At 31.7% G+C, this 10,426-nt stretch overlaps 1 long non-coding RNA gene across 1 annotated transcript; it reads left to right on the top strand.

Annotated features, from left to right (window-relative positions):
- The first annotated feature begins 368 nt into the window (after positions 1-368).
- Positions 369-1,455, top strand: LOC128991454 (uncharacterized). Its single transcript, XR_008490649.1, has 3 exons — positions 369-456; positions 733-861; positions 1,261-1,455. It is a non-coding gene; the product is annotated as an uncharacterized LOC128991454 (long non-coding RNA).
- The last annotated feature ends 8,971 nt before the right edge of the window (positions 1,456-10,426 follow it).

The following is a 10,426-nucleotide window of genomic DNA, read 5'->3' as shown; positions in this document are numbered from 1 at the left end:
AATGAGAGAATCGAATTGAATCGATAGTTTTACCCCAAAGACCTACCAGACATAAATAATGATTGAGATTTCAAAATATACGTTGAAATTATTATTCCAAATTCACGGATAAATGGTCCTTCTTGGGTTTTACATGCAATTTAAGGGACTATTAAACCTGTATAATGCAAGGAACGAATCGTATGTTTAATTGTTTAGTGATAACTGGCACTTTATGTTCTTTTAGAAAACCACATAATCAATCAATGGCGTTGATGGTTGTTCCAAACCAACATACAGTTCCTATATGAAGATTTAAAAAGAAATATTTTAATGGACCGTCAACATACAAAACATGCACCATTTGCATCCAAACGATACATAACTAAGTGTGCTAGTAGTGAATCAAGAATCGTGCGTGCATTGTGTAATTTTTTCAGTATGCAAGAACATCAAACTAAAATATTTTTACTATTTGTAGGTTCAGTTTTGATTGCCTTTATGTTTAGTTTCGTTTTGAAAAAAAAAAAATGATAACGATTCACTTTTTAAATAATTTATCTTATTTTGATGGTGGAACGGTATACGACTGATTACTGTTTTTTTTATTATTGATTAAGTTTTGTAAGTAGGCCAAGGTTCTTTTATCGACTTATTTATTTTGAATAATAACTCTACGGATGGCTGAGGGAAGTAAAAAGTTAGTAGAAGATTATTGAACAGGAATATGGTCTATTTTCGATATGTTTTCAGATTTTGTTGGTTAAAATATCTCGTGCACAAGAAGGGCTGCAGAAAAAAGTGACAAGTAAGTTATTGGATCTGACCAAAGCTACTCACGTGCAAAATTTGACCGGACCAAAGAAAGAGTGTTACGAAGAGGTAATTTATCATAATAATTTTAAGATTTTAAACGATCTGTGAGTTTGTATGATCATTTAAAAAGATATTAAAAAAGATTAGCAAAATATATTGAAGGATTGGAATGATTGCATTGTTAGGACCCCACCTGTATCTTTGCTCTTCAGACTAAATTAATAATAACCACGATTCAAGACGTTTAAGGAATGCCAACTTAATTACAAATTAACACATAGAACAACAAATATATTCTCAATTATTTATGGCACTACTATGATAAATTTGTACCATCTACAATCACAACTAAAATTAGACGATCCGCTAACAATTTATGAATCAATAAGATACTGAAACACTAAGTTATAAAACCAGTGACTGATAAATAATAGTAAAATTAATCACAGTTTTATGTACTGCCAGGTTCTCAACATCATAGATACCGTTCAAATAGCTGTCACTGTATGCTATCCTCCCAGTCCCCGACCAAGGCTATTCTTCAAGAAATGCGAGGAACTCATGAGGTTGGCTAATTTGATTGTTGACGACACCAAGTTTCATTTTAAACATTATTGTTCAAAGTTTACTTAGGTAGGAAACAAAAGTAAAAGTTTTAAATTTGATTTAATTTCATATTGAAAACCATACATATTTTTATATAGTTGTTTATTTTTAAGAAATATCATACGTTGTATAACACGGTAAAATCATCTTGGTGAACAAAAAGTGGGGACCAAAAGAGATGCCATTAAAGTTACTAAGTGGTTACTATAACACTTATTTTTATGTATAAATAAAAGGATGTCATTTAACCTAACCTAAAAAGTATACATTTACAATGATCGGATTATGACGAATATAAATATAATACGAATTACTTTTTACTTAAAAAAATGAGAAATTCTAAGTTAATTCTGTATAAAATTAAAATCATAATTGGTACAATAAAATTCAAAAGAGAAAAGCTGGAGAATGATGGAGCCCATTAGCCGTGCAATGGTCTGATGGCGATGGTACTGCAGTTATATTCACTCACATATCATTCTAAACGACACCTTCTGTTAAAAAATTTCCTCAAATTTTATCAATGAAAGTTTCTTTGTCACAAAATGCGTAATTACAGAAACCGAAATATGTAACGTTAACATTCAGAATCATTTGATGTTTGGAATTTCCATATTTCAATTAAGATAATTAGTTTAGTGATTTTAAATCCGAGAATTGATTAGCTTATAGTTTAATAATATTTTTAACCATGTTTAAGACGATCAATTATTAAGGAAATGGGATAGGGTGAAAAAATATTGTACGTTGATGCTATGAATGTAAATCTTTTATAAATCTTCGAATGTTTATTTGAATAGCTCCAGTGGGCAAAATATATAATGAAGTACTCTATCTTTGACTGTAAACCGATACACCTTTCCCTGCATTTCTGTCTGTTATAAACAGATATTACTGTTTGGCAATCATACCTATGTCAATCTATATTCTTTATACAATGAGGAGTTTCTCTGTTACATCCCTGTAACGTTACATCATTGTAAAGCTACATCATTGTAAAGCACGTCATGATCTTGTAAGTGCGGTAACGAAAAGTAACCAACTACTTGACTTTCTCTAGGAATTCGCCTTGCTAGTGTAAAATAAAATTACATCATTTCTTTTAATTGCCTCTTGACACAACTAATCTATGTACAAATCTTGCTTTTCGTAGCTTTAATTATTCCTGAGACATAAATTGTTTTGTAAATATAACAAAATGGTGGCTAGCGGCTAAACGAAATTTTTTCAACTGAATTTTTTGGTTTTGATTGATTAGTACTATTAGCCCCTAAAGTTTGTGACACCCCTTTATAAATACTCTGTATATATTTGTGATACGGGTTATTACTCGAGGGACTTATCCATCCTGGCGTAAGTTAGGTGGAAGGAACTACCAATTAGCATTTAATAACTACCAAGTATGTACAGTATGAAGTACCATATCCCTTCATTTATGGACATAGGCCTAAGATGACTCTGAAAACACCTAGTAACGTCAGAAATCGATGGGAAAAATGCCATTGATGTTTGGCGGGTTTCGTACCTAAGCCACTACGGTAGAATACCAACTGTGTCCCGACATTTTACGTTTTTTAAATTATTAAACATTACAAACTTGATCAAACAATAGAAAGTTGGTAATGCTACAACGAACAACACAAAAAACAACATAATAATAAGTAAAATAGAATACTAGTGGAATAACAAAGCTAAAATGTACAATTTCTAAGTAAATCAATTCCAGCTACTCTACATACACAAAGGGTCAGATCGTTTCTCCAGTTGACTTGGCGAGGGATTGATGGCGTCTTGTATTACCTGGAACAAAATCACATGGGATTCGAATAAACAAACATTACTGTTTTAGCTATTCGATCCCTTATTCTGTTGGATTTCACTTGAATGTAGAAATGATTTTAATTTTTCAGTTAAATATACAATGTAAATTGGAAATGGTACGACACTTAATCCTGATAGGAGATTGATCCTGTGAAGATCTTCGTTGAATAAAAAACGAATCACTTTTATTCGTGTGGCAAGTTTGTTGGAGATACGCGTGTCTTTACACAATATTGATGTAAGTATCATTCACACAAGGGACAGTCCCATTGGTGTGCGAGACGCTCTTCATCTCTGTAGAGTACTCAAATGTATCACAACACTTCATTCCTTTGATATTGTAATCAAAGTTGTTAGCTACAACCTAGAGCCGTTACAATTACAAATAATATTTAAACCTTGTACAGACAGGTTGACGCAAATCTAAATAAGTGAGTAGATAGACATGTTTTATAATTATATACGTTAATCGACTGGTGAAGTCTGTTAAAAGAAACACAGATTATTGTTTACAAATGCCCAAAAATTTTTGTAAACATATAAATTATGATGATTTGTTTGGAATAATTTTTGAAAAGAAAATCATGGGTTTTAAGGATATCTCATTAGAAATGAATTAAAAAAAAATTAGACTTTTCGTGGAGATGTATGTTTAATACAAGTACTGTTTATATACTGCTGATCTGTTGGTATTTAGCACAGGCATTTTAAAATCATTCACTAGATGCTCATTCTTTTACTTTCGGAATAATCTCAACAACTACTAAACTCAATAAAATACCCTAGCTACATAATAAAAATATGCCACGATATTTGCTCATAATTAAAATATTCGTGGTAAAATCTAAAGGTTATAAAGCATGCCTTTGAGATAAAACCATATTTTACCCTTATAAAATATGTGAGTAAAAACATTCATTTTCAATTTAATTTTTCACGATTCAACGCTAACTCTTGTAGCAGACCACTCACCGCAACATAGCAGAACATGCAGTGGTTATGCTACAACGTTATATCATGTCATGGTATTATTCATTTATAAAACATCTCTAAATCACAATTTTTTATTATTGTGATCAAAATTACATTTGTTTTTCATTTTCAATTGTATTTATAAAGTATATCGTGTTAGGTATACGTAAGGATTTGTTTCAGTTCAATTATTTTGTATAAATAAAATAATAATATGATTATATGAGATCTCCTTACGTAAGCATACCAGAAGGTGTAAAACTATTATGTGATGTTTACTTCTGTGTCTACATAAGTGTTTGTAAATACCCGACATGCCTGATTGGATTTATGTAAATTATGTATAATGCTGCTGATGATGAGCTGTCGGCTCGAAACATGCTCAGCATGGGAAATTACTACGTTTGACACCTTCTGGCATACCTACGTAAGTAGATTTGTATATATATAGTTGAATATTAAAATTGTGTCAAGGGTAACAAAATAAATTTCCTTGAGATATCTAGTATTTTGGATTCCACCATTGTCATAACCCTATTTAGAAATAAAGACGACGAATAATAATATTAGCGTTTTACCTGAGACCGTTTTTTAAACCAGCCGTTTCAGTTCAGTTCTTAGAATTGAAAAATATAACTTAAAAGCATTGTTTACTTAATTAACAGCATTGTTGTTTTACTTAAAAATACAGGTAACGGACCAATGAGGTTCAAGGATTGAGAGATAAGTATAATTGTAATGCTTCGAACGGAAACTAATCAGCTGTTTAGACCAATTTAATTGTTCAGTGGTGCAATTAGTGTTTGGTACAATGATTTGTTGCATCACTGTCCGTGGTAATGAGAGGATATAAACAAAAACATAACCTCTTTTAGAAGTTATGAGTAGTGATTGATAGTAATTAAACACTATCGTATGTAAAGTAGTGTACGTAACTCGCGGTAATAGTCTTAACGACATACGTAGAAGTTTTTAAGGCACTCTCCAAGGCTCGTACCTTAAATCTCTACTCGTATCATTAATACTATCTTAACGCAATCGTTGCGTAAACTACTATTACTTAAACGTTGCGTAAACTGCTACTGTATACATTTGTGGAAACATAAACCTTAAGTTCTTTTACCCATATCGACACACTAATATCAATCTCATCTTGTTTCAATTAGATGTTGCAATCACCACAACAACTTCAATATCACTTAACAGCACAGAGCTCATTACTGAAGCCTCAGACATAATACAAGTGTCAGTTTCAGACGTCATTAGCATACTCTACTTTGGATTTGATATCTTGAATCCTTATTATTATTGAACAATATTGTTCATCTCAATCGATTTCTAAATAATTAATGACCTTGTTTGTTTTAAACAGTTTTTAAAATGAATTAACTCTAGTTTAATACAAAAAAGTTTAACAACCATTTGACAAACTTTGCTCTGGTTAAAGATGCATGTTATTGAGCTTATTGCAATTGTAAAAAAATAAATTTAAAATTAGTTAAATCCTGGTCCACACGCTCAAGTTGTATTGCGAATATTTTAATGCGTGTGTTGATAAACTGTGAGCAATGCGCACATTGTGTTCGATTACATGTAAGGCATCCTGAGCTAAAGACATCAAATGCCTTACACGAATTGGAGCGTGTGAACGCTCTATCGACATGTGCGCACATCTATGTTCACATCTTGGGCAAACTAACTCTGACTGTTTCTCTTTAGTATGTGCACTAGTAGTATGCGTCTATAGTGGTACTCAAAAGTAAGAAAATTTCAAAAAAATATTTAAACTATTTACAGTTTTCTGAGTTTTTGGTGGGTGAAGTCAAAAGAATAGTGTGGGATAAGAAATGTTCTACAAGTAAAAAGAGATAGACGAGGCAGGTACGAGAGTCACGGCGAATAGGAAATAAACTACATAAGGACCTCTATGTTTACAGGAAATAACTCCTTAAAGTAAAAAAGTCATTGATTTTAGGTGCCGGCGACAGAGACGTATAAAAACATAACTTATCGTATTTTAATTCGAGTTTTTTAACTACCAAGAAACCCCTCGGCTCATGAAGAACTGAGAGTAAACAAATGTGAGCCTTGAAACGTGAGTCTTGGACTGTGAATTTGGACATTCTAGGTTGCACACATAAGGTGTGCAAACATATGTGTGCATGCTTGCCGGACTTTTTTTCAAACTGAAATTACTCCACCTAAGAAATCAATCTGCTGATGTAACCTCTTCAACTGAAATGATTGGTTCTCTAAGGAACTGACAAAAATATAGAGTGATCACAATGTTAATAATTAAAGTCTACATGTGCGTGGTTTTAGACGATTTAAAAAGTGTACTCTATATTGTTGAAACAAAACTATATCCAATCTAACAACAGTAAAGGCTTTTCACAACAGTATAGCCTTCCACAACAGTAAAGCCTTTACACAACTAAGGATGCTTTAATTTTACGTTATTTCTCATGAAACAATTATAAGCTACGTTAAAATGAATGCAGAACAATCATTTAAATTAAAGCGAAAGTCAACTGGGGGATTTCCATCACTAACGAGTTCTTTTCCATAGTTGATTACATCAGCAAGCCAACAGCTAACAAATAATAGTGGACGTTGTCCAGATTTATTTTGAATCGGTCCATTAGGGATTGATTTGTTTTGGCGTTGCAAACTTGCAGACTTCAGGTCAGGTCAACGTCTGACCTAGGTCTTCAGGGCTCGCACCGTTTCTGGCATTTAATTAATTTATGACCTAGACTGCATCCCGGTCAAGGCCGAGCTTCTTGGCAAGAAAAAAGAAAACAACATTTGCTTGATTTAAAAATAATTATAATTAACACAACAATAGGGGAAGCACGTTCAATATACAGCCAATTAAAGCATTCTGAATGTGTTCAGAATTAACATTCTAAACATATACACTTATATGTTCTCATAATCAAACGCCTTGCTGAATCTCAAAACCCTAAAAACCTAAGAATCTTAAAAATATATGTTACCACAACATCAATCCATTTCTAATGTAATTATTTCAAAACAATTATCAACCAACATTTGAATTTATGTCACGGGATATACCAAATACTTTAGGACTGTAAAGGGTGTGGTATCTGAATTTGAGGTAATTGTAAAAAAAAGACAATCACAAGTCACTAGGTAGCTAAGCACTCTGGATGTTATAAAGTTAGGGAATGAGCTATGAAATAATACTGCAAATCTCCTATGGCGGTTATTTAAATTTTCATTTTTTTCAGTGCACTTTACATCCCACGCTCGAGATCTATACAGAAATTAAGGGCTTTATATTATAAATGGTATAAGGAAACCCTTCAGTTGGGTTATTTATGGCCAATAAAGCTGATACCGGCTTTGAGCTTAAGATAAGTTTGTTTAGCCTCACTTGAGATGGCCTCGACCACGACCAACTTGAGCTTCAAAGTATTTGCTTGTCGTTTGGAGTCCAAAACTTGGCATTCTGTTTGATTAAAGAATAAGATAATTAATTAAAGAACTGGAAGTATATTATAGGTTATTATTAAGTTCAAACTTTAAGCGATTTTAAGATATTGAAAACTAAAATGAGTCAGGATTTGAAAGTGCAAATGCTGTATTATTAAAAAAATATGTGACTATTCTAGAGTACATTTTAAGATACATCATAATTTTATCATAAAACATTGTATAGCTTCTACAGCACAAAGAAATTTAAAGCATTAATTTAATCAAGAAAATATAATTGCATACAAATTTGTTTTGGTAAAAAGTATGAGTAACTAATTTTTACCTTGTAAAATCGGAACTCTTTCGTCCTCACAGTGGCAAGCTGTTAAGACCCAAGGATTTAGCAGGCTTGTTTGTTATTAATTATTGTCTCGCCTTCTTCTACAACATACAACAACACTGCACTAATAAATAATAGAAATAATATGCGATAATCATATATTATTTAGAATCGAAGCATAGATGTTATTCACAGCTTCAATTCCAACATATTGTTTTCCACATAAATCAAATAAATGCCTTAAATGATTGAATTCAGTATTCAAATGATAATATGTAGTTTGTATAATTATATTGCACCAAAAAATATTTTAAGTCTACAAACGTAACTACTTGTTTCAAATATGGAATTATGCCGCTACCAGTTGTGCGACATGACGACTGGTTTGTAAATTTGAAATGAACTTGATCATCTGAGTAATCAACGTCACTTCAACATGACGTCACGTGGCAGCATTGAATACAACCACAGACGTCAAGATGGAGTTGCCAACGTACCAAGATGAAACTACTGACAACATACAAATATCTATGTAACTTTAAAACTTGGAAAAATATTTTTTACAATATTGAAACACTGATATTAAATATGTGAAAATTTTAATTTTTCTAAAGATAAAAGTGTTTAAATGAAATGAAGTGTCGAAATGACATCAAGATAAATAGAAAAGCTAAACCGGCCGAATAAAAACAGACTGACGGAATGAAGGAAGATGAAGAGGAGTTTAAACTGAGGGATGTTGTTAAAATAGTTATTGCTGGATACACCATGAATCAAAAAATCCACTTTTAACCAAAGAACCAAAATTTTACCAGGAGTATTTTGGTTATTTTGACTATATACTTTCTGTTTTACAAATGTGTTGCTACATACCTTAAGCTATTGACAAATTTATGAAAACATAACTTGTTTGGTAAAGTTTTATTGTTTGAGATTTTATTGCGTTTTATGGTTTAAGTTTCCTCTCAATTAAGCAAAAAAACATATTATTTAACAAATTGTCCCTGTGTTAAACCCGGCCATCACCAACCGACCATTATAATATTTGACTTCGTATGATAATAAATACTTTTGGAAAATACTAGAGACTTTTGCATTATCAGTACCATTTAAATTACCTAACTTGAGACTTATTAAATGACGGGAAGTAGAGTACATAATAAAGTTTACTTGCGAATAAACGTGAGTAATTTGTTAAACGTTTTACCTCTACGGTCATAAAATATAGGTCAAAGATAACTTTTAAAACTTTCAATTAGGAGTTTAAGTACTAAGACTTTAGTCAGAACGGCTTTTAAAACTTTTATTGCCAGTAACTTGGGATCAACACAACACGTACAGACACTTTTATTCTGGCTTTATAACTCAGACTAGTTAGTTTCACCCAAAAAAGCCATCACTGTACTTTGTTGCATCGTATTGTGTTCATTAAACGTTTTTAGCGAATTTCCCATATAGGGAATAAGCTATTACCGTAGTACTCATGGTAAGACCTGGACGCGGGACCGATTTTTTTTTTCGTTTTGAGGTCCCTAGAGGCCAAAAACACCATCCGTTCAAATTCATATATATATATATATATATATTTATATATATATATATATATATATATATATTTATATATATATATATATATATATATATATGTGTGTCCGTTAGCACGATAACTTGAGCAAAAATGATCCGATTTTGATGAAATTTGGTACAAACGTGTAAACCTACATTTATTCGAACGAGTTCGCGATCCAGCATGATCGGACCATGGGAACGGGGGTTTACGGGGGGTTTTATGGGGTAAAAATAGGTTTTTCCCATTTTTGACCAAAAAAACATATAATTTAGCAATTTCTTTCCAAACCATTTTGTAGAGCTTAAAAAAACAAATAATTTAGTATATTGAAGCGTTATCATGCGCCTAATGGTTACGGAGAAAATTCCAAAAAATTGTAAATTTAAAATTCCCATGTTATTCTTATGGAGAATAAGTAAACTGTTGTAGTTTGCTTGTTTATGAACATATTTTGATCAAATTTGGAAAATGTTTTTATTTCTTACTAACTATTAACATTTTACAAAAAAAAAAAAACAGTTTTACCCTCCCTGATGCAGCAAACCTAAGTACTTGTTAAACTAATTCTATTTAAATCGGGAATAAATGTTACATTTTTAAGTAGAGATTTCAGTGTAAATCCATTCAGTCAAATGGAAATTCGCTTAGTCTGCAGGTTTGCTGCGGCGGGGGTATTAAATATTTAACTTGACTTTTTCATAATAGGTAGCTTTTAGTGACATAGGTTTAGTTTTATCTGCTAATCATGTCGATGCTTCCCTTATAGGCCCCTAGTAAAAGCTTATAATATTCAATTATTAGTATTGTGAATATTTAAGGATTATTTTGTCAAAAAGGTCTGAAAAATAATTTCATCCAATTTTTACCTGAAGTAGTTGACG

The sequence above is a fragment of the Macrosteles quadrilineatus genome, unplaced genomic scaffold (genome assembly GCF_028750875.1).
Source record: "Macrosteles quadrilineatus isolate MER2022 unplaced genomic scaffold, UCM_ALF_1.0 Scaffold_4__1_contigs__length_99947679, whole genome shotgun sequence".
In the NCBI taxonomy this organism is placed as follows: domain Eukaryota; kingdom Metazoa; phylum Arthropoda; class Insecta; order Hemiptera; family Cicadellidae; genus Macrosteles; species Macrosteles quadrilineatus.
The sequence above is the reverse complement of the archived record's forward strand: the minus strand, read 5'-3'. Positions and strand labels throughout refer to the sequence as shown.